We start from the raw sequence: 26,011 nt of genomic DNA, 5'->3' as shown, positions 1-26,011 counted from the left end.
TTCAGCACCTCCTCCTCCTCCTAGTCTTTTCTCTCTACTCCCTCTGACCACACATCATTGTCCCATCACCAACCCTCGGGCTCTGAGAATTCTTTCCTTCAAGGTTCCCCAGCTGGTTCCTCCCAACATTCCTCTGCATCTAACTAGTCCATGATATGCATGTACAGTGCCCTCAGACCTACTGCCTCCAAATCACCTTTTTTAAGGGATTGAGGGAAGTGGGGAATCTCTTTTCAGCCCCTTTTCTAATGATCTCCAACATAAAATTTACAAAACAAAAAAAATTTTTTTCCTTCCAGTAGCACCTTAAAGACCAACTAAGTTAGTTCTTGGTATGAGCTTTCGTGTGCATGCACACTTCTTCTTCTGGTATCTGAAGAAGTGTGCATGCACACGAAAGCTCATACCAAGAACTAACTTAGTTGGTCTTTAAGGTGCTACTGGAAGGAAAAAAATTTTTTTGTTTTGACTATGGCAGACCAACACGGCTACCTATCTGCAACTAATAAAATTTACAGTTTTCCATAGCTGCCTCACAATGGTTCAACATCTTCAATTAATAATAATAATAATAATAATAATAATAATAATAATAATAATGGCCTCCAACAAAATATAAAAGAACATATGATACATCAGACATTATGACCCCAAGGTCACATTCCAGGTTATAGAATTATAGAATCTTAGAGTTGGAAGGGATCTCAAGAATCATCCAGTTCAACCCCCTGCAATGCAGAAATTTCAACTAAATCATACATGGCAAATGGTCATCCAACTTCTGCTTAAAAACCTCCAAGTAGAGTCCACAACCCGCTGAGGGAGGTTGTTCCAGCACCAGTGGAACCACCAGTCACCACCAGTTCAGTCCCATTAGTATATATGGGAATTGAGGGTGTTTTTGCCCCAGTGTGCATCACTTTACACTTACATACTTTGAATTGAATGCACCATTTTATTGCCCATTTACCAATTTAAGAGTTCCTTTTGGAGTTCCTTGCAATCACTTTTTTGTTTTAAATGCCTTGAACCATTTGGTATCATAAGCAAACTTGGCTACTTCATCGTTCATCCCCAACTTGGAGGGCTTTAAAAGAGGATTAGACAAATTCAGGGAAGATATGGCTACCAGTGGCGGCTAGTTATGATGGTTATGTTCTTCTTCCACAGTTGGAGGCAGCAGTGCTGTTGAATACCAGATGCTGGAAACCATGGGGGGGGGAGTGCTCTTGTACCTGGGTTCTGCTTGCAGGTTTCCCACAGGCAACTATCTGTTCAGCCACTATGAGAACAAGATGCTGGACTATATAAGGCCATCAGCCTGATCCAACAGGCTCTTCTTAAGTTCTTACATCCTAATCTTTCTGGGTCTCAATTTCTACTTTGGAAGAACTGTTCACTTATTCCTCAAGTGTCTGTAGATGTACCTTCATGGAACTCCATATATGTGGGGTTCTTGTGTAATTTTTTCTCCGGGTTTCCACAAATGCTTGTTCCCAATTTCTGGATTTGCTTCATTAAGTTGATTCACCCGGTCTTTGGAGGCTGCTTAAAGGCCTAATAGCATATTGAAGAAGAAATCTGGTCTGAAATTCATTGAAGCCTTCTGTGTTTTAACCTGGTTTCCCCTTGAAAGCCCCCCAGGAACATACAGGATTCAATATGAGAGAGAACTCCAAATAGCATTTCTTTTCTGAGCACTGTTTGAAAGCAGGAAGAAGGCATATCATCTAAAGCTTTTGAGAATAAATATAGGTAGAGGAAGGCTCGGATAACCTCAAATGGCGAAGATGTACAGACTTTCCCCTCCCACCTCACTCCTGAAAATCCATCTGTGATGCTAGTTATACCTGTTAACATCCACCTTGACAGTGCAAACCAGTTTCAAATGCAACAGAAAAATGGTACTAATTACCAGAATTTCTGGCTATGCCTATACTGGATTCTTCATTGGCAGGCTAATGGGTGACCTGCTCTGCCTTGGCTTTTATATCTGTAGTATGATTAGGAGGCTCATAAGCCGCATATAATACAAAGCCTTCTAAATTTAGCCCAATAATTGAGCCATGTGACATTACCTTTCCACTGATGAGAGGAGCTGGAAATCAATGCAATTGATCGATGTGATTTGCTGTCTTCATAATGAGAAAGGGAAATGTGAGAACCCTTTTTCATCGTTGCAGAAGCTCCCTGAAGCACAGACTCCAGCAAAATGTCCAAATGGTTCCAGTTTTGGCCAGGTAAATTCAGAAATCACCACTGAAACCATAGAATCGAATATCATTTTGGGTAAGAAGAAAATGTGCTGGTTTATGGTCCTCCTCTAAAAGAGGAGTGGGAAATACAGAAAAAAACCTAGCACTTGTTCCAGCTGGTCCATCACCTCCCGACATGCCTATCTCCTGCCAGCTGTTCTGTGGAAAGATCCTTATTTGCTTATTTTTGATGTTGATCATTGTGATTTTTGGATGCTGATATTACTTGCAAGCCACTGAAGAATGGGCTTGTGTACCGAAAGGCATTTGTAAATGACTGCAGTAACTAAATACAAAATTGAGTTTATTTTAGTCCTCTTTGAATAAAGTGTTGATTTAGATGCAGCCTTAAACAGACTCAGTCTACTGACCCAGCCTGTTCCACTTTGCCTTCACTGATTGGCAATGCCTTTCCGGAAAGTTAAGAGAATTAGAAACTTGGGGCACTCTGAAAACATTCCTGAGTTATGACGGTAATCATTTTGAAGTTCTTGGATTTTGAAAACTGTTCCCATCTGGACTGAAAAAGGAAATGAAGGGAGTGACACATGCTGGTTTTGCGTGGCTTTTAACAATCCACCTGTCCTGGGGATTTTGTGCCATATGGTGCTCTGCCTCAGGCTGCAAGAGAGAACGGGTGTAGCTCAGTAGCAGAGCAATTGTTCTGCATACAGAAGGTCCTAGGATCAATCTCCAGCATCTCCAGTAGAGGTGGGGAAAGTCTCAAGTCTTTTCTTTTTATTAATAGTTTGTATTCATGTTAATATAAATATATAAAAAAATAATAGAAAATATGAATAGAAACATGTATTAATAAGAAAGGAGGAAGAAATGAAGGTGGAAGGTGGAAGGAGGAAGGTGAATTTAATATTAAATTAATGTGAAAAAATATATAAGGAGATATATTGACTGCTGCTTTGTCAGAACTCTATAAACGTATACCATCTTTTGATAAATTTGTTTTGATCATTGCTATAAATTGTCCCCACCCCCATTATATGTTTGCTTTATCTGCAAGTCCATTTCCCAACTTTAGTCATTCCATAACTGTTGGGGGATTTGGGGGGCAATGGGAACTCACAGGCAACATTTTGGCAACTTCTGGGATAAAGGCTACCTCTGATTTTTTTGTTCTCATTCCTTCATTCAAGCCCCTTCCTTTGTGTCTGTATCAATGAATATCTTTTTCTTTTGTGTTTTAAATGTTAGAATTAGATTTTAAAATTTACTGTACTTTCTGTGTGATCATGAAAAGCATTATTTAAAAAAAAATACAGGATGAAATGTAGGAATGATTTAATGAAATGGATCCCAAATTCTCAGTAGGAATGTATGCGAATGTGGAGAACCACATACTAAATCACTCCAGGTAATTTTCTTTTATTTTCTGGCCAGGTATGTGAGGGAAAGAAGAGGAAAGGGCAAGAATGATCAATGCCTCACTGAAATATTTATAGAAATCTACAGCCAAATTCTGCAGCTGCTTGAAGATCAAGAGTGCCTCTTATCTCCCTCCATGGGTCAGAGAATCAAAACTTCCTTCCTTATTAGCTTTGGAGACAAAGGAACAAGGTCATCATATTCATCTAAATAACTCAAGACACCTGAATAACATCAGGGGTAAGGAGAAAGCGACATGCTGTACCGTGTAGACCTGGAGGGCTAGTAATGAATACAGAGTCTGGGAAGATGGCTATCCTGTCTCACAGCTACACCTGATTCATGAGTAAAGATGCTGCTCAATGGTCAGCAGGCTACTGCAGGTGACACAGAAAATCCAACTTTGGGATATTTTGGCCTATGGGAAGCCTACAAGCTGGACATGAATGCAATGCTCTCCCCTCCTGCAGTTTCCAGCAACTGGTTGTTGTTGTTGTTTAGTCGTTTAGTCGTGTCCGACTCTTCGTGACCCCATGGACCAGAGCACGCCAGGCACTTCTGTCTTCCACTGCCTCCCGCAGTTTGTTCAGACTCATGTTTGTAGCTTCGAAGACACTATCCAACCATCTCGTCCTCTGTCGTCCCCTTCTCCTTGTGCCCTCCATCTTTCCCAACATCAGGGTCTTTTCCAGGGAGTCTTCTCTTCTCATGAGGTGGCCAAAGTATTGGAGCCTCAGCTTCACGATCTGTCCTTCCAGTGAGCACTCAGGGCTGATTTCCTTCAGAATGGAGAGGTTTGATCTTCTTGCAGTCCATGGGACTCTCAAGAGTCTCCTCTAGCACCATAATTCAAAAGCATCAATTATTCGGCGATCAGCCTTCTTTATGGTCCAGCTCTCACTTCCATAAATCACTACTGGGAAAACCATAGCTTTAACTATACGGACCTTTGTTGGCAAGGTGATGTCTCTACTTTTTAAGATGCTGTCTAGGTTGGTCATTGCTTTCCTCCCAAGAAGCAGGCGTCTCTTAATTTCGTGGCTGCTGTCACCATCTGCAGTGATCATGGAGCCCAAGAAAGTAAAATCTCTCACTGCCTCCATTTCTTCCCCTTCTATTTGCCAGGAGGTGATGGGACCAGTGGCCATGATCTTCGTTTTTTTGATGTTGAGCTTCAGACCATATTTTGCGCTCTCCTCTTTCACCCTCAATAAAAGGTTCTTTAATTCCTCCTCACTTTCTGCCATCAAGGTTGTGTCATCTGCATATCTGAGGTTGTTGATATTTCTTCCAGCAATCTTAATTCCGGCTAGGGATTCATCCAGCCCAGCCTTTCGCATGATGAATTCTGCATATAAGTTAAATAACCAGGGAGACAATATACAGCCTTGTCGTACTCCTTTCCCAATTTTGAACCAATCAGTTGTTCCATATCCAGTTCTAACTGTAGCTTCTTGTCCCACATAGAGATTTCTCAGGAGACAGACGAGGTGATCAGGCACTCCCATTTCTTTAAGAACTTGCCATAGTTTGCTGTGGTCGACACAGTCAAAGGCTTTTGCATAGTCAATGAAGCAGAAGTAGATGTCTTTCTGGAACTCTCTAGCTTTCTCCATAATCCAGCGCATGTTTGCAATTTGGTCTCTGGTTCCTCTGCCTCTTCTAAATCCAGCTTGCACTTCTGGGAGTTCTCGGTCCACATACTGCTTGAGCCTTCCTTGTAGAATTTTAAGCATAACCTTGCTAGCGTGTGAAATGAGTGCAATTGTGCGGTAGTTGGAGCATTCTTTAGCACTGCCCTTCTTTGGGATTGGGATGTAGACTGATCTTCTCCAATCCTCTGGCCACTGCTGAGTTTTCCAAACTTGCTGGCATATTGAGTGTAGCACCTTAACAGCATCATCTTTTAAAATTTTAAATAGTTCAGCTGGAATACCATCACTTCCACTGGCCTTGTTATTTGCAGTGCTTTCTAAGGCCCATTTGACTTCACTCTCCAGGATGTCTGGCTCAAGCTCAGCAACCCCACTACCTGGGGTGTACGATACATCCATATCTTTCTGATATAATTCCTCTGTGTATTCTTGCCACCTCTTCTTGATGTCTTCTGCTTCTGTTAGGTCCTTACCACTTTTGTCCTTTATTATGGCAATTTTTGAACGAAATGTTCCTTTCATATCTCCAATTTTCTTGAACAGATCTCTGGTTCTTCCCATTCTGTTGTTTTGCTCTATTTCTTTGCATTGCTCGTTTAAGTAGGCCTTCTTGTCTCTCCTTGCTATTTTTTGTAAATCTGCATTCAATTTCCTGTATCTTTCTCTATCTCCCTCGCATTTTGCTTGCCTTCTCTCCCCCGCTATTTGTAAGGCCTCATTGGACAGCCACTTTGCTTTCTTGCATTTCCTTTTCATTGGGATGGTTTTCGTTGCTGCCTCCTGTATAATGTTGCGAGCCTCCATCCATAGTTCTTCAGGCACTCTGTCCAGCAAATCTAAATCCTTAAACCTGTTACTCACTTCCACTGTGTATTCATAAGGGATTTGATTTAGATTGTATCTTACCGGCCCAGTGGTTTTTCCTACTTTCTTCAGTTTAAGCTTGAATTTTGCTATAAGAAGCTGATGATCTGAGCCATAGTCAGCTCCAGGTCTTGTTTTTGCTGACTGTATTGAGCTTCTCCATCTTTGGCTGCAGAGAATATAATCAATCTGATTTCGATGCTGCCCATCTGGTGATGTCCACGTGTAGAGTCGTCTCTTGTGTTGTTGGAAAAGCGTGTTTGTGATGACCAGCTTGTTCTCTTGACAGAACTCTATTAGCCTTTGCCCTGCTTCATTTTGCTCTCCAAGGCCAAACTTGCCCGTTGTTCCTTTTATCTCTTGATTCCCTACTTTAGCATTCCAATCCCCTATAATGAGAAGAACATCCTTCTTTGGTGTCACTTCTATAAGGTGTTGTAAGTCCTCATAAAATTGGTCAATTTCAGTTTCTTCAGCACCAGTAGTTGGTGCATAAACTTGGATTACTGTTATGTTAAAAGGTCTGCCTTGGATTCGTATCGAGATCATTCTATCATTTTGGAGATTGCATCCCAGTACTGTTTTCGCCACTCTTTTGTTGACTATGAGGGCCACTCATAGCAACTGGTATTTGGAAGCAAAAAAGAAAAAAAAAAGAAAAAGGGTAAAGGACTCCTGGACGGTTACATCCAGTCAAAGGCGACTATGCCACTCATCTCACTTTCAGGCCCAGGGAGCTGGCATTTGTCCACAGACAGGTTTCCAGGTCAAGTGGCCAGCAGGACTAAACCGTTTCTGGCACAATGGAAACACCGTGATGGAAACCAGAGCGCACAGAAATGCTGTTTACTTTCCTGTCACAGTGGTACCTATTTATCTACTTGCACTTTGATGTGCTTTCGAACTGCTAGATTGGCAGGAGCCGGGACAGAGCAACTGGAGCTCACTCCGTCATGGGGATTCAAACCGCCGACCTTCTGATCAGCAAGCCCAAGAGGCTCAGTGGTTTAGGCCGCAGCACCACCCTATACAGCCTCTGACTGTGGAGGTTCTAACTTTCATCTTTATCCTGCTTTGTTTGTTCATTGACCCTGGCTACTAGTTTCTCTCATGGCTTCTCAACTTGTGACTCACCTCCAACAAGATTTCTAAATGGTGATTCTGTGAAACAGGATGCTAGATTAGATGGGCTTTTGTTCTGATTGAACAGGGCCATTTTTTTATGTTCATCATTCACACACTTATTTAATTGGTGATTTTTATACGGGGGGAATGTTGCTTTCAAACAAACACCACAAGCTGCTTTGAAAAGCCCATTCTTTATAGTCAATCTCATTTCAGCTAAGGTTTTGGGAAAATCTATCAATCAATGTCAGTGGTTTTTAATCAAATCCTTCATTCCAGTGCACAATAAGTGTTCAACAATATACCCCCCCAGGCCCCCAATAGGCTTCAGTGCTAACAGGTTACAACAAGGGCTCCTAATGGCAGATGTTTTTGAAAGAAAACATTATTGTATTATGAAATTATTTTGCTGTCCTCTAAATGCTAGTCTAAATAAATGAATTTCATTTGTTTCATTACTTCTAATTATGAAAATGAACTGTAATTCAAATAAATGAACTCCACGTTTTTCATTAGATTCTAATGGAAGGAGAAACTGATATACCATGGAACAGCCTATACAGAACGGTGAGACAGAGCAGGAAGGGGAGTGAGGGAGAAAAAGGTGTGTGTATGTGTGTGTGAAATTGACAGGTATATATTGTGTACAAAATGGAGAATGGTAGTCTTCCCTACAGGAATATTTGCAGGCCTGAAGCCCTGGGGGAATAGGGTAGTACAGTCATACTTCGGGTTACAGACATTTCAGGTTGCATTTTTTCAGGTTACAGATGCGCCAAAACCCGGAAGTACCGGAATGGGCTACTTCCAGGTTTCAGTGGTCGCACATGCGCAGAAGCACTAGATCACGCTTTGCACATGCGCAGAAGCACTGAATTGCATTCGCAGACGCGCTGCTGCAGGTTGTGAATGCTATAGGTTGCAAACGTGCATCCCGCAAAGATCACGTTTGCAACCCGAGCGTCCACTGTACAGTGTATGAAAATACCACACTCTTTGGATAGAAAGCACTGAATTTAGAGGCAGCAGAAGGCAGCAGAAAGAACTTACCATTGTAGCAGAGAGTTTCCTTCTCCCCCCCCCATCTTCTTTTAAAACATGCTAAGGCACTTTTAAAAGCAGGAATCCTTGGTGGCGGCATTTTTGCTGATATAATAACAGTGGAGCTCTGGCCACTCGCAGCACCATTTTTAGTTTCCTGAAAGCCTCTGAGAAGAGCACTTGAATGCATGCACTTGCATGGCAGTAAAAGTGACCAGAGCTTCACAGGCGCTGTTGTACTCTCAAAGCTGCCAGCAACTCACCCCCTCCACCCTAACGGCAACCAAAACAGCTTTCCCTCCAGTTCACCTCTTGTAATTGGGGTGGGAATAACACAATGGGACAAGATTGCATTCATGCATACATGGGACTTTCCTAATTTGTGCTCCTAGCTGGACGTGTATTGGACAGCCCACTGGAGGGTTCCTCATCTTCCTGTGTGACTTTTGGTAGGAGAGGCTAGGTTGGTGCTATAAGGAGGGAAAGGTGCTTATAAGGAGGGAAAGATCCACATATTCTGTTGCATCTTTGAATCCTGGCCATGGGCCTGAGCTCACCCTCACTTTATAAGGTGAACCATACTGTTCAGTAAGCTATTCAGAACATCCTATGATTTGGGGGAATGGCTGGAAATGTAAGTCATATGAAAACCTTGCTGGAGGGAATAATTGAATCTTTGAAGAAAGGTAAGCTTGTACAATGAGCACTCACACTTTACATTGTGGGTGCCCTTTGCGGGATCGTGCGCAGTGCTTTAGTTCCCAGGGAACTTGATGGGAAACAGGAACTTGCCTGCCTCTCAGTGTTATTATTTGGAGGTTCATGCCCAGCCTCAATAGTCAAGTTTCTTGCTGGGAGGTGGGGCCAGCCCCATTTATATATGGAGGTGGAGCTGACAGTAGCCAGGCAGTTGGCTCAGGAGATTCACCCACCCTCTCCTCCCTTAGTTTAATGCTTTTGTGTTTTCAGGTTAACTTTTTCTTCCTGTTTAGCAGGTGCTGCTGCTGTCTTTGACTGGTTGCTGTTGAAGAACCGGGAATAAATTTTCCTTAATTGGCAGGTTTTGTCTTCCCCGTAGCCATTCGTCACAACTTTGACGTTTATGGCCTTGGGTGGAACCCTTTAGTCATTTCTTCCCTATAGTAGGGTGTATGTGAAGTGGTGACTCACCTCCATGCGGCGTCGATTCCAGGGTCCCCTCTTAAAAGGGGTTATATATATGGGTGTCACTGGCCATACACCAAAAGGCTGTCAGTGAACTACCCTGAATGCGGGGATATGGGCTGGGCTGCCTGCATACACATACGTCTCACAGTGCACCCCTATATCCCATTTGCCCTAATGTGCCCTAGTTCCCCTGGCTGGGGGGCTGGGGGGGATACAAGCCCAAGGCCTAAGCTAAGGTCTTCCTACATTCAGAAGTTTAATAAAGTTGTGGCCTAACAAGTCCATAACACGTTGTCAGAATTTTTATTCCTTTCCTATGATCCCTGGGGGCTGGGGCTGTCGTGGCCTGGTCACACAATGAGTGTCCAGGACCTAAGAAATGAATTAAATTGTTGTAATAGTTGTAGTTGTCGCTGTTGTTGTTACTACTACTAGTACTACTACTACCAGTAATATATTTATTGTTTTCTAAATCACTATTTTAAAGCGATTTACTCATATAATAATGAAAAGCACTTAAAAATACAAAAAACAACAAGTACATTTTTAAAAAAGATTAAATCCCTAACAAGTGGAAAGCCTGTCAGAACAAAAAAACCATATTCAGCTGTTTCCAGAAAGTACAAGATCATGGGTGCATGCGGTATCTTGATGGAACTTCTGTTTCACAGAATGGATGGGGGAAACTGCATTGTAAGTCCTTCTCTGAGTTACTGGAATAGAGAAGACATTTCATTCAGCTCAGAAGCAAGTTGCATTAGAATCTATATGTTGTTGTTTAGTCATGTCTGACTCTTCGTGACCCCATGGACCAGAGCATGCCAGGCACTCCTGTCTTCGCATCTATATGTAGCATCTCTTTATAGTCAAAACTGAGATTGATTCAGCAAAAAATATTGTTCCAGGTATGTTGGACTCCACAGTGTCTGTATAGGAAGGATCTGGGTGGTTCAGATAACTCATAAAATCATGTAATTGTACAGTAGAAGGGACTTCGAAGCTGGTGATGTAATGCTGCAAGTGCCTCTTTGAAGGATATGATTGGGGGTATGTCCTGTGTTGTTGCCTTTCTGGTCAGAATTTTTTTGTTCATTGTAACTTTGTTTTGGAAAAGGTCTTTATATTTGCAGATGTTCACAAAGTCTTAAATTATATTGTTGTGGTGTGGGGGCTAACAGACAACAAAAATGTGCCCCACATGCTCATGTGACAGGAAAAAGATTTATATTGCAAATCTATTCAGTTGTTGGAAGATCTCTCTGTCCTTTCTACATTTGAATGCCTGATTATAATCATCAATTTGTTTAGATACTTGTCTGGACATATGGACTGCCTTGTATTCTTTTATATGTTTAAGTTAGGATTTATGGACTTTTTATTGTTAATGTTAGATGATGATGTCTCTATCTTGCCATCCATGCTATAATCTGTAAAAATAAAATAAAAAGTAAATTAGAACACTAAATAAAATAAATAAATAAGATTTTAAAAACAGCAGTCTGAAAGTCTGGCAAGTACATCTATCATCTATCTATCATCTATCTATCTATCTATCTATCTATCTATCTATCTATCTATCTATCTATCTATCTCTATCTATCTATCTATCTATCTATCTATCTATCTATCATCTATCTATCTATCATCTATCTGTCTATCATCTATCTATCTATCTATCTATCATCTATCTATCTATCTATCATCTATCATCATCTCTCTCTCTCTCCCCCCCTCAAGGCAAAATATCAAAATAGCTTCAGGGATGGCAGGTCTTATTCCTGACATATTATCTCTGATCTTTTCAAACTTCACACCTCTCATAAACACAGTTTTTCCCCACTTGTGTTTCCTTAAGCGTGGTGTGGAAACAGCTGTTCTGGAAAAGAGCAGCACGTTAATCGATGTATAGTTCTGCTCACCTTATCTTGGATGCACAGAAGCACAAAGGACGGTGACATTTTACTCCCTTGTGCTTTGTAAGTTGCGTCAAATGCTGTCGCACCAATGGTTTTTACAGGTACAGGGGAATGAGGAGAAGGAGGATTAAGTGACCAGAGATAAATCACCCAGCCAGGCGAGGCTGAGTTGAACCATATAGTTGGCAAAATTTATGAAGCATTTGTACATAGGTATAAATATCCCAACTTAAGATGAGCGCCACAGATGAGGGGTTCTCCAACTTCGTCCTTGGAGGCTTCCTCAAGTTTTGCTAAGCAATGGCCTAGCTCTTTCCAAGTATGAATAAGACAAAGAAGGAACCAATATATTGCATATCCACCATACAAAACACACGGAAAGCTGCCTTTCACTCATTTGTCCATCTAGCTGTCTACACTGACTGGCAGTGGACTTTAGACAAAAATCTTCCTTATCACCTGCTATGAGTGGAGAAGCCAGTTATTGTTGCTTCAACCCCTAGCTACACTTTCTTTCTTTCTATTTTTGCCTTCCTCTTATCATCACACAACGACTGTTACATCAAACTGATAGTGTCTATGTGATCTTAAAAAATTATATATCACATATCTATCACCAGCCTCTGCCCCTGACCAGAAATGCATCATTGGCAACTAATGGTTCAGCTTTTGGATGGTCCTATAGCCACAACCACTAGTGGAGGTGGAAACAGAAGGTTTTGCCGTTCTTACACACACACTGAAGCTGTCCATGCACATGTATGTGAACCTACGTCTGTTTGATTTGGGATTTCAGTGTCTCTCAGACAAAATGTCACAAATGGGTTGGTGTCTTTTGTTGTTGTTGTTGTTGCTGCTGCTTCCATAAAAGGAAAAGGTACGTAGAAGAGCTCCAGTAGCCTCTCTTTACAAGAAATGGAGGGGTGCTGTAATAATCCTAGTCCCAGTGTGGGGATTTGGGGGGGGGCTGCACACCACAGTCCTTCAAAGAAACCTTCTGGGGGACACATGCCAATGGCTGGTTAGTCCAGAGACAAAGGATTGCAGAGCAACAAATGAATATTGACTTTTACATACACCCCAGCTCTATACTCCATCCAGGCAAGCCAGAGGCATTGCCAGAGTTCAAGAACACATTCCAGCCAGGCACAAACACTCAAGGAAACACTCATGTTGGTGAGAAATGTGGCCAGCGGGGGGGGGGGGGGAATGTATGTCTACCTTGTGGAAAGTTTTGAGGATCAGAGAGGTCCAAAGGGTCACATTAAGTTCCATGACTTATGTTCCCCACCCCTGTGCTGGACAAAGTACCTGAATTTGGATGTTCACTTTGTATGTGAACACAGAGGGGACATATTTTATTGCATTTTATTGGTTTCTTGGTGTGTGTGCCCCCCCTTTCTTTATCATGCTCAGACACTTGGTTCAGAGATGACTAGGCTCTGCTGACTCATTTTGTGAGAAACTTGAAGGAGATGGCTGATAATCACAAATGTTTCTCTGAGCAACTACAATTTAGGATAGCAAACTTGTTGGGTCTTAGCCTTAATCCAAGCTGAGAGAAAACCAGAGTGCAATAATGAATAGAATTGGATTTTGCTAACATGCAGTATGAGTAGAAGGAGTAAAAAAACATCAACAACCACCTCATTTATAGCTGTCCTCACCACTCACAGCCTTGGATAATGGCAATGCTGCCACATTTCCCAAGATCCCAGAACTGAGGAATAGAAAACAGAGGTAAACTATTAGTGGGGGAGATACAATTGGGTTCCCACCCCCCACATCATTGAATATTGTGGCATTTGCAAACCACTATACGTAAGCCATTGGTGGGTGGTTATGTAAGTGAGACCATCAAATATGTGCCAGCAAATGTATCATACACTGTTAAGGATGTTTCTAAATCCTCCTCTTGCTAATGTTTCCATGAATTTTTCAGTTCCAAGTGGCATGGACTTTGTTTCAAAAGTCAAACCAGGCAAATGAATAATCTTCTAAAACTAATGGTGAAGGGAAAACAGTTGCTTTTTTTCAACACTGAACATTATGTCACTTGCCAAGCACTATGTGCAACCTATTTCTGGGTGGCAGTGCAAAAGTGTATCACAGGTTGCATTCAAATCATAGTATGTTCCATTTTCCCGAAGTTTCTCTAAATGTTAATTTCTGCATTACATTTGAGCTTTCACATTATGTAAAAACCACTTGTGGAAAACTAATGGAATACAGCGTAACTTTAGTGCTCATTTTCATGTTTGATTCCATTAAAAAAATCCATTTGCAACCCACTTAACCCAGAGAATCACAGGAGTAAAGCAACAAAAATTTGTGTGGTATTATTATTATTAGAATTAGAATTTATATACTGCCCTATACCTGCAGGTCTTAGGGTGGTTCACAGGATAAAATCAGAATATAAAACCACAAAGTACATTATCAAAATAATAATAAAAACACCCAATAATTCCCACCCCCACCCCACATGCCAATATGTATACCAACATGCAGTTCTTTCCTTTATGGGGGAAATCATGGAGGTTTTGAAGCACACTTGTGGAAAGCATGGGGGAGTAGCAACATTTTCCAGTGATGTCCTTTGTTGAATCACACCAAACCCAATGGGGTGAAGCACTTTTAGCCTTGCATAGCAGTATATTGGTCAAAAAACCACAGTGCCATAATACAGCAAGTATTTCAGTGTGAAAGGTATGTTCTGAGACAGAAGTGCAAGCATTATAAAGGAAACTAACACAATTTCCCCATGTCTGAATGCACCCATGGTGTCAGCATCGCCCTTGAGCCAGTGCCACCAACTGGACTCACACACTTCAGCCCCGACTGGGCTAGGCGAGCTGGGTAGCACTTCCAGAGACCACCTTCTGCACAGGAACAGGTCAAAGTGCTGTGGACTCACAGCTTAGAGTTGTGAGCACCGGATTCACTCCAACAAGAAGACAGTCGTCGCACAGCAGAGTATAGCAGAGTATAAACGACTCGGAGAGCAGCTCTGTAGAATATCTTCTTTATTCTATCTACAACTATAATACACAACTATATACAGAGCTAAATGAAAAAGCTGAACTGCACTGAGTGTCTGCAGCTGCTCTTAGCAGCAACCTTATCTCTACACACAATCTCTAACACTCAGTCTCTCTCTCTCTCTCTCCCCGACACACTGACTGACTGACTGACTGACTGACTCTTTGATGTGGTGCTGGAGCTGAATAAATAGAGAGCAGAACACCACCCTCCTCTCTGGAGAATCAGCAGACTCATCAGGAGATTCTTGGATATGGGAGGGGTGAAATCTCCTCACATGGTGTATTATGCACAATTAAGGATGTTTCGACAATTCTCCTCACCCCAGTTTCTTCCTAAATGTTTCAGACCCAAATGACATGGTGTTTGTTTCAGAAGCAGAACTGAACAAATCAATAATCCATTTAATACCAACAACAACAATCCCAATTTTTGCACAAGGCAGTCAATATGGCACCAACATTTTCACATCAGGCACTTCACTTTCCCATTCATTACCTGCTATATCCAACTTGGTTTTGCTCAGAGTAGACTCATGGAAATGAATGGATCTAAATTAGTCATGTCCTTCCCCACCCCAGTTGGGTCCACTTTGAGGAGAACTAGCATTGGATTCAACCCTGTATGTGTGCAATGTGGTTGCATTGCTTCTGTATCATTTTTTTTCCATCCATACACAGGATAGGGGCCACTGTGCAAGCTGGTGAAACACTGCACAAAAATGATATTGATGCAGTTTTACTGCCATGTGCATCCCAATCTCTGAATGGTGAGATATTTTAGGAGTTCCAGTGTGCACCCTGTGTCAGTTTCCTTCCAGTATAGTCACTGGAGACTTGTCTTGTTTCAGGGAAAGAAAGTTTTGTTTACACATTCCTATATAGGCTGAGCATAGCATGGGGTTCACAACATCAAGCCCACAGACATTGCTCTTCAGCAGCTTTCTAATGCAACTCTTGATGCTCTAGCATTGGATTCTCACAAAGAGAAAGTCAGGCCTCTGTCTCTTCCAGACTCAGTTCTCACAGTGCCAAACAATTGCCCCTTTCACACAAAAATACCACCTGAAGGCATCACCTTGAGCTGGGGCCAGGGGAGAACAATATGCCCCCTTTCAGAAGAATCTGACTTTTTTGTGGTGACAAATCATTGGTACATGCCCCTTTATTTCTGTTATGTTAAGTTCCTTTTCTCCAGCAAACCTGCTAGGCTAAGCTGATCCAACTAGGGACAGAATTTTCTGAAAATCTGAAAATTGAATTTATCTACTTATCCTTGTGAGGATTTGTGACTGAAGATAAAAACAGAGAGGGAGGAAATAATAGATGCCACCTTGAACTCCTTGGAGGAATGGTGGGATATAAATGTAATGCATATGTATAAAGTAAGCTAAATTGGATGGCTGGATGTCTTATACTTGATTCCCCACCCCCACCCCACTCACTCCAGGTAGGCATCAGGGGTTGGCATCATTGGACCTCTGGTACTGAGGTTCTTTCCACAGCAAGGAGACCACTGACCATCCCAAGAGCTGCTTGAACTGGTCCAGGTCTGAAGGCACATGAGGCCATCATCTTAAGAGGTATGGGTATGGTCAGTGCCTTTATGGGAGGCCACTGGGGAACCACATGTTTGCTGCTGTAGACTCCAGGAGGGAAGGAGAATTAGAAATGTTAAGACAATAAATATAAGAGATACTTCTTGTGTCTCAAAGCAAGTGAGGAATGAGATGAGTCAGGAAAGGAAACAATAACTCCAGCATACCTTTCCATCTCCTTCCTGGTGATTTGGTGTATTTATAGCAAGTGAAAGGAGAGCTGCTAGGGCAATAAGTGTGGTGTAGTGACTTTTGTTTGACTAGATCCTGTGAGACCAGGGTTCAAATTTCCACTCAGCCACGAAGCTCACTGGGTAGCCTTCAGCCTAGTCACTGCCTTTTAGCCAGAAGCTACCTCACAGGGTTGTTGAGAGGATAATAGAGGGAAGAAGCAGCTATGTCACTCTGAACTCACTGAATGAAATATAAATAAAAATAAAAATAGAGGAGGTGTAATAGTCAGGAAAAGAGGAGGGAACCGAGAGAATCTGGTCCAATGATCCTTCCATATCTACTGACATCTCTGTCTGTCTGTCTCTCTCTCACACACTCACACCTCTTCAAATGTGGAATCAATAATAGTTGCCCATTAAATGTTAGTAGCCGCTCAACTCTGCAAGCTGCGTAAAAAATAGATGGGAAGCAATTACTTTTAATCTTGCAATATTTTTCAGCTGCATAATCTAATCCTCCCCAGAATGAGAAGAAGCCCCATTTCAGCACTTCTTTGCGCTGAGCCTCAGTGGTTGCTACGGCAATCTCCAGGCTGGTGAGGCAGCACTTTTTTTGCAGCTTCCCACCTCCCTCCCACCCCACACCCACCAACACCTCCTCCTCCTCCTCTAAATATATTCAGAGCAGTGCAAGGAAAGTCCCAAGCCTGCATCTGCAATTCTTTTTAAGTGCATCCCAGTCCCCTGGTGGGGCTGAAGAAGCCTGCACATTTTTCATAGTCCCTTTATAGCTTAGGAGTGATTGAGGCAGTGGGGACTACATAATGACTTTGTGACTGCTGCTCCACATTCATGTTCCAGGGGATGATCTTTCTTGGTCTGTTCTGTACACACATTTTCTTTTCCATTCAGAATGCAAAAAGCACCATCATAATATCATTCCCCCTTCTTTGGGAGCAGGAGAGAGAGAGGAAAAAACATTAGATTAATTACAGAGCCTTATTTTAGAAACTCAGTCCTCTGCTGTGTGATATGTGAGGCACCACAACATATCCATTTGCCATCCCAAGGAGAATGACCCTGCCAGCTGAATTTTGGAGCAGTTTATTTCTTTAATTGTTTCTTAGACTTAGAACCCATATCCCAGCTGAAGCTGCCCAAGTGGTTTTCCTGGCATTGTGCAATACAGCTGTGTGTGTTTTAAGTAGCCATTTAGTGTGATTTCACTTTAAGGGATGTGGCACAGATGGCTTCAGGGCAGAATGTGACTATGTTTGTCCTCCCGGAACAGAAATTGTTGACTAGAACACACTTTCCAAAGGCAGCATCCTTCAGATATCTGTTTTCAGCACAAGTCATTGTGGGATAGCAGAGGCAACTCATGTATCTTTCTCTTCTTTCTTTTCTTCTTGGATTTTTGGATTAGGCAGCCAACCTTTTCAAACCCAGCCAACCTTTTTCTTTGAGGAGTTGGATGCCAGAAATCTCTTACAGAATTTTGGGAGCTCTTGTTCTTTAAGGATGTGGAGTCGTTAGGAGACCCCCATTCCCCTCCAAGAACTACAATTCCTAGGGTGATTTAAAAGCCAATCCCTTTGCACAGGGAACTCTGAAAACTGGGCTCTGGGAAGGGGAATAAGGGTCTTCCAACATCTCTCAGCACCCTTATTAAACTACATCTCCCAGAATTCTGCAGCGGAAGCCATCACTGCTTAAAGTGGTATAATGCTGCTTTAAATGCATGGTGCAAATCTGCCCATAGACATACTCAGGGCACACACAGGCACACGACCCGCCTCCTCAGCTGATCAACATAGGGTTGGGTGAGAATTTGATTCTGTTCTCAAATCTCTCAAATACAGTGGTACCTCGGGTTAAGTGCTTAATTCATTCCAGAGGTCCGCACTTAACCTGAAACTGTTCTTAACCTGAAGCACCACTTTAGCTAATGGGGCCTCCTGCTGCTGCCACGCCGCTGGAGCACGATTTCTGTTCTCATCCTGAAGCAAAGTTCTTAACCTGAAGCACTATTTCTGGGTTAGTGGAGTCTGTAACCTGAAGCATATGTAACCTGAAGCGTATTTAACCTGAGGTACCACTGTATGCATTTTCTGAAACAATAGGATAACTGAAACACAACCATCACTTGAAATTTGCACTTATCTGTATTTTGTGATGCAGAACTCTAGCCACTGTCTGCAAAAATATTCATCTATTAGGGACCAGTGCATAGAGATGAATATATTAGTGTAAATAACTTCCAAATGTGCATTATTGTATTAGGAGAAAATGCTTGCAGAAATGTGTGCATTAGGCAAAACTATGTACAAAAAGGTGTGCACAGGTTACAATTTGCAGTAAAATGATTTTTAATGAATATTTAAAATAATAACAATGCAAATTGCTGGAAAAAAATGTGAAGAGCTGAATTTAAGATTGGAAAAATGAGGAAAAGAGAGAATTGAAAATGGCACATCCTTCCCTCTCTAGCTGAAGAATTGGGTTATATTGTCCGTTCTCTGCTCATCAAATAGTCAATCTGATGACTGGGGAGAGATGATGGGCATCCCCAACTGGGCTTTGAACTCAGACTACTCCAGTGCTGTTTACCCCCCCCCCCAATTTTTTTCTCCTGCTACCAAAATCACTAAACATGAGGAAGGGCCATAGCTTAGTGGCAAAGAAACTGCACTGCATGCAGAAGGTCCCAGGTCCAATCTGTGAGATCTGCAGTTATAGAATCAAAGAATTGTAGAGTTGGAAGGGACTACAAGGATCATCTAGTCCAACTCCCTGCAATGCAGGAATATTTTGCCCAACATGGGGCTTGAACCCACGACCCTGAGATTAAGAGTCTCATGCTCTACTGACTGAGCTACTCTCATTCCTGTCTGTGAGAGATGATAGTCCAAAATCTTTGAGAGCCACTGCCAAATCAGATTAGACAACACTGTCTAAATAGACCAAAAACATGACTCGATGTAAGGCAGTTTCCGATTTTCTAATCAGATGTGCTGGGCTATAGCTCTGTGGCAGAGCATCTGCTTGGAATGGATAAAGTCCCAAGTTCGATTCCTGGCATGTCCAGGTAGAGCTGAGAATGGCCCCTGCCTAAAAAACCTTGGAGGGCGGCTGCCAGTCAGTGAAGACAATGCTGGGCAAGATGGACTTTCAGAAATGGACACTAATCTCTCTCCTTTTCCTCACGTGGAAGAAGGAAGAAAGAAATCACACAAGAAAGGGGTAAAAGAACAACAACCCACAACTCCTCTCCAATTTCTCTGTACTGTATTATATTTATTGCTATTCCTTGCCCTGTTCCTTTAACAAGAGGCAGGTGATGCAATTATTTGTCTGCCTCCTTCGTTAGTGGCTTTGAAGGAAACGCTGTGGCGCTAAAGAAAAACCATAAAGGGGAACGCAGGATCAGATGATAGTGGAGCTAAAACTGCAAGGCTGAACAAAAGCGAATTTCCCTCCTTCCTTTAAACACACTGCAATTAGGACAGGAGAATGACTAGCCCAGCTGTCGTGGGAGCCTGATGTTCGAGTCGAGTTTTGAAAAAGAATATATTATGCTTTTTATAGCTACTGTCAACAGCTATCAGGAGAAGGAAACAACTAGAACAGCTGGCAGGGGAGTCTAATGTCAGAGCGCAATTTAAGAAAGCACACTGTTTGCTTGGGCAACTGTCAGAGAAGGGAAAACAACAAGCCGGCCAATGGTGTGGGGGTTCATGGAATGGCACAACCCCCCTTGTAAAAGAGAGGGCAGGGAGTGGAAGGGGAAAATATAAAAAAAGGAACAGTACAGTTTTGAGGAAGAAAGGGAAACGTTTGGAAAGGTGCGTTCTTGTTTTGTGTCCCACCATGAGAACTTTAGATGAAGGGTGGTACACAAATTTAATAAATAATAATAATAATATGGCGGCTCTCATACAATCAGTGCTTTCATGAAGCCTACCACCATGATTTGATGGGACCTTCCAAAAGGAAGGGGCCATACCTCCGAGGAAGAGCATCTGCTTTGCATGCAGAAGGCCCCAAGTGCTATCTATGACCTCTACAGTGGGAAAGCCCTCTGCCAGAGACAACCACCACTTCAAAACAACCATTTTAAAACAAAAGTTCTCAAACCAATACAAGGACAAGGACAAAGCAACAACAAAAAACACAGCACAGATGGATTCAGCAAGTAAAACAAGGGGCTTGGCCATTCAAAACCTGAACCTCGCAGGTTAAAATAATTTACTTGTTAAATGCATGTGCTCATTAAAGCGTTATTTTAGAAAGCATAGGAGGAGAGCAACCCCCAAAGCCTCACCCCACAAAATAATATTGATTTACTGAGGAAGAGGGATTAGAAAACAGAGACTGTGTGTATAAAATAAAAGTGGTTGGAATGCATGGGATTTCATTATGGGAAGAGATTTACTGCAAGATTAACACATGAGCCTGTCCTTGGATGTAGGCATCATGTATTTGTTGCTTTTTATACCACATTATGCTCAGAAATCTAGATGCATTTTCAGAATCATCCTCTTTGATCTGAAACACAGGTGTCCTCTTGTACACATGTGGGTACAACTTCCTCTATTTGCGTTCCAGTTATTTGAAAACAACAACAAACAACAGAAACAACAGTGTCTGTGGGCATATGAATAGTTGTTATTGGCAACAGGAGGCTGGACCAGATGGCTTATGCTCTGATCCACCAAGACAAGTCTGGTGCTCTTATGGAGCACATTTAACAGACTATCATGCCTCTTAAACAGAGGAGACAATGTGGTTCCCATCAGATGTTGTTGTACTCCAACATTGGTCATGATGTATCGGTGCTGATGGAAGTTGGAGTGAAGCAATTTTTGGAGAGCATTAGCTCCTGCTATAAGCAAACAAGCAAAGACAACAACAGCAACAGCAGCTTAATCCCACCTCTTTATTTAGAGATGGAACCAACACAGACTGACAGATATACAATTACCATGACTCTATAGTAAGCACCCATCCATACTATTAACTGGACTTCACCAGTTTGGTGTTCTGCTTATGTTATGGATTACAACTTCATCCAACACAGGTATGCTGGCCGGAACTGATGAGATTTTGCATTTTGTAGTGCAAAACATTTGGAAGGTGCCAGGTTCGCAGCAGCTGCTACTGATATTTCAAGACTTGAATCCCCTTTGATCCCAGTTTTATTTCTATCCTGCATTGCATCTCACTAAACTATCCACCTTGCCAACACTCAGAATTAAAATGGGCAACATGTTCTCATTTGACTAATACTTTCTTGTCTTTCATTACAGTTTAACAGCAATGGCCAGACTAAAAATAACATCTTCCTATTTCTTACACATCTATAGGTAATGAAAAGCTTTGCATTGGAGAGGTCACTTCAGTGCTGCTAATGCAGCAAAAACAATGTGGAAGATAGTTGTTACAAGTTACGGGTCTTTGCAGCCACAGCGGGTGCTGTGATTCTCCAGTGGTTTGATTTTGCACACTCCATTCTCTTTCAAGACAGATGGATGCCAACAACATGAGATAATGAAGAGCACAAAGATTTCTTCGATCTTCTTGCTTAGATTTATGTCTCTTTCTGTTGGCGGACATTTTCTCCTCCAGGCAGGCTTGAACCATCTTTAGTTATATCTTTAAATATTTATATCTCATCTTTCTGCTATACAAACATCTGAGTTGCCTAACAAAATGTTGAAAACCTGGAAATAAACAAATGTCACATAGTAAGAGTTCTTTGTAAAGAGGGATAGTTAGACCACACTAAGAATTTTGGGTCTGTGAGGGAAATAAGGGTCTTCTAATAACTCTCCAGACCTGTAACCGCCTACAGCTGCCAGAATTCTTTGTGGGGAGCCATGACCCACAAAGTGTCTTGAAATGCGTGGTGTGAATGGGACCTTAGGAGGAAGCATGCATGATATATGGAGATGTATAACTATACCCTTGTTAATGTTGTTTTGTTTCCCTAAAGTTGTATAAAAAGAATGGGTGATAGTCAATGTTAGTCATAGTCACAGTAGATCCTTTGAAATGAGTGGACTTCACTTCATTAATTTCAGTGTGTCTGTTCTGATTATATCATTGAATGTAACCCCTTTTTCAATATGCAGAAGGGCAGCGGCCTACATCTGAACAACCCAATCCTCCCCCAATGCTTCATATGTGAAAGCTCATCTCAGGCCTTCATGAGTTTAGTGTGAAGATCTGATGCAGGTATCCTACCCTATTCAGTGGCCACATGCAACATTAAAATGACACAGGCAGAAAATATTTTTTTAATACTGAAAAACCTAGGTTTAATAACTGAAAAACCTAGGTTGTGCCACATGACCACTACCAACAGAGAAAGTGGGAAGGGATAATTTTTTTCTTCCTCTGTGATCATAATACTCAGGGTTGGCCAATAAAGCTGCAGGCTGGAAGTTCTAGTACAGACAAAATGAAGTACTTCATAGTTAAAATATTGATCCCCCACACAGAAGCAGAAATGGCTACCAAAGATTACACAAAAGGGGATTACACAAATTCATGGTGATTAAGGCAACTGGTGGCTGCTAACTAAGCCTCTGAATACCACTTGCTGAGAATCAGAAGTGGGGAGAGTACTAGTGGTGGCTTCACTGAAGCATTTGGAGGTTGCTGTGAGAACAGGGTGGTAAACTAGACACATGTTTGGCCATCAGGGCTCTTTATGTGTTTAACAGTAGTACCTTGGGCAAGCAGTTGCCTGTGTGTGCTATGGGATGGTGGGGTATCCAACTTAGTATGAGGTGTGGTGATGATGGTATCTCTTAGGATCTCAACAGGGGGAAAGTAGATATTTCAATCCCAGGTTCTAGACTTCTCTTCCTCTTTTGCAGCAGTGCCCGTCATCATTGGCAACTCATTGATGCAATGTATATCAGGGATGGGGAACCTGTGACCCTCCATTTGTGTTGGGCTCTGATTCTCATTCGCCTCAGCCAGCATAACCAGCATGGCCAATGATCAATCAATATCTGGAGGGCTGTAGGTCCCTCATCTTAAGTTAGAAAGCTTGGGAAGCCAACAGACAAAATCCATTGATGGAAAATTTGAGTATTTACATAATGTACAGGAATGTACAGGAAGTCAGGCAACTTTTTCCACATTGGAAATAATGGTAAAATACTATGATGATTTATATAGATTGTTTATGCATGTGTTGGTTTATTTACTTATGGATTTGGAGATCATTAAACTGTTTTTTCATATATTTATATATTTATATAGAGAGAGAGAGTCAAGCTATCTCACAGTAGTTATGTAACAGGAAAATGTGGTTTCTTACCGAAGCTACTTCTAGTAATCAATTCCGTAATGCTCTGAAATGTTGCTGGAGTGATTAGTGTGGAACTTCACACGGCTCTGATAACCTCTTGCCTCATTTTATGGATGCTATTTCTTTTCCTTGCCTTTGAACACACTGCCACCCCTCCTATTGTATCTGTACTGTCAGCACAACAGCTACAGAATCTGCTAAGCGATGTCTTCTAATGCAGAACTAATTAACTTTCTCCCTTGGAGACAGCCTTCCTTCTATGAAAAATCCTTGCTCTAAGAGCAAGTCTTCCATAACTGACATCAGACAAAGAGACCTTCCTTCTGTGATCTAAGTCATTTAACCCACACTTATCAGACATGCATAAAGTCAACATTATTCTCAGTATATATATTGCTAAATGAAATCATCAGATGATAGCACTTGCCAGTAAGATACATAGGCAGGTAAAGGACTCCATTGGTGGTGCCAAGTAATGACTTTTTGTGGGCACCATCAACTCAGTAACATTAATAAAGGACCTCCTGGAGTTGACCAATGGTCCTTCTAGTACTGCAGAGTCAGCAAAAAGCAAGCAGGCAAGAAGAGTTGCTCTAGTATTATTGCAAACTGTGAGCCACACTTGAGATACCATTGGCAAATTTCTCCTTCTCCCGAAGAAATGTAATGAAATAGTTTCACCGATTTCCTTGCCCATATATAGGGTGGACTGCTCAAAAGGAGATATATGACTGTCTAGGTATGCAGTCTTGATCCCCAATTTCCTATTGCCCAGAAGACCTAACAACATTATTAAGGAGCACTGGTTAAACACTGCTGAACAAAGGCCATATTTGGGGAACTTGTGGTTCCTAATGAGAGGAGAATGGCTTCTTTAAAAACTAAAGGGGAGTTTCCCACTCATGGGCACTCCTGTGGTGCAATAGCTTAACAATTTAAATAGCCTATATATGACTCTGAAATACTAGCACTGTGCACAAATAAATGGGCTACTAGTGACTGATGGACTAACACAGGCCCAGCAGGAGTGAGAAGACTAGCAACAGATTCTGTTTGAAATCAGTGCAGGCAGAAAGAATTCTGCAACGGCCAGCATGTGCAATCTGAGATCACCACCACTGCACAAAAGGTGATCATGGTTGGACATTCAAGCAACACACACACACACACACACACACACACACACAGAAAGTGAAAGCCCTGGTATGGTTCAGAAAAAGCTGCATCAGTTATCATACACAATGCTTATAATACTAAATGACTTGAAGACACATTTCAGTTTCTGGAGCAAATGGCTAAAGGAAGGACATGGTTCTTCAAGGATTTCAAACCGCCGAGCAAAAGTGGTCTTCTCTGAGGAATACTGTTGGTAACAGAAAATGTATATAGAATTTTAGGTGTGTTTGCAGCCCATGAATATTATATTTTTAAATTATCCAAATGCTTCCTTGTTCTTCTAGTAAGAAAGGCATTGGCATTTCATACGGTGTTGGATCCTGCCATGTGAAACCATAATCTCTGATCCAGCACATTTCAGTTTAGTTTTATAAGATGGAACTTTTTAAAAAGTTTTATTTTCTTTCTCTCAAGGTGTCCTTGTATTTGCTGGCTGCAAATAGTTTTCCCCCCACTATAAAAATATGTAATTATCAAACATATTGATGTTATAAATCAACTGTGTTCATTAATTCTACAGCAAATACAAAAGTTGCATTTGGAGCAGGGGTGTGCGTAACAGGATCAGCATGCTTATTTTCAGAATTATTTGTATTGATTTTGCATTTTACCATTTTTTTCCCCTGGTCTCTTTTCATTGCCCTTGGTTACTGTAGAGGCTGTTTGCTTTCTTCTTGAGCCTACCTGAGTTTCTGAGATTCTGCTACTCCAGAGTTTCCCTGGAGAAGATTTCATTTAAAGTTTGCTCACGGCTGCTGATGAAGAGGACAAGAGCACAAGAATGTAAGACATGCCTGCTGGATCAGGCTAATGACCCATTTAGTCTAGCATCCTGTTACTGCAGTGGCCAACCGAATGCCCATGGGAAGCCCACAAGCAGCATCCTAAGACAACAGCACTCTGCTCACCTGTGATTCTGAGCATCTGGTATTCAGATACATGGTGCCTCAGACAGTGAAGGTAGAACATAGCCATTGGGACTAGTAGCCTTTGATAGCCTTATCCTCCCCAAATTTGTCTAATCCTCTTTTAAATCCATCCAAATTGGTTTGCATCACTGCTTCCTATGGGAGCAAGTTTCACTATGTGCTGCATGAAGCATATAGTTCTCCATGCATTCTTTTTCCTGTCCTGAATCTTCCAACAGAGATGGAGACTCACCTTGTTCTGCGGTGGTTTGATGATACCAGAGGAAGCCTGTCCTCCTGTGTACTGAGCAGATAGTAAGGCGATGAATGGGAGAGACCCAAAGTTCTAATCTGAGGGCAAAAAGATCTGGGAAGCACCTATACCCTT

The 26,011-nt window shown here is 41.8% G+C and overlaps 1 long non-coding RNA gene across 2 annotated transcripts in view; it reads left to right on the top strand.

Annotated features, from left to right (window-relative positions):
• LOC310754127 overlaps nucleotides 1-10,973 on the top strand; it is a 70,894-nt gene extending 59,921 nt beyond the window's left edge. Inside the window, exons 3-4 of one of the 2 annotated variants that reach the window (XR_014543635.1) lie at nucleotides 3,651-4,111; nucleotides 6,776-10,973. This is a non-coding gene — a long non-coding RNA (uncharacterized lncRNA). Of the gene's footprint in view, nucleotides 1-3,650; nucleotides 4,119-6,775 lie in introns of both variants that reach the window. The other variant, XR_014543636.1, reaches the window with a different exon arrangement.
• Nucleotides 10,974-26,011: the final 15,038 nt, after the last annotated feature.

This window comes from Podarcis filfolensis, assembly GCF_964270895.1.
Source record: "Podarcis filfolensis genome assembly, chromosome: Z".
Lineage (NCBI taxonomy): Eukaryota > Metazoa > Chordata > Lepidosauria > Squamata > Lacertidae > Podarcis > Podarcis filfolensis.
The sequence above is the reverse complement of the archived record's forward strand: the minus strand, read 5'-3'. Positions and strand labels throughout refer to the sequence as shown.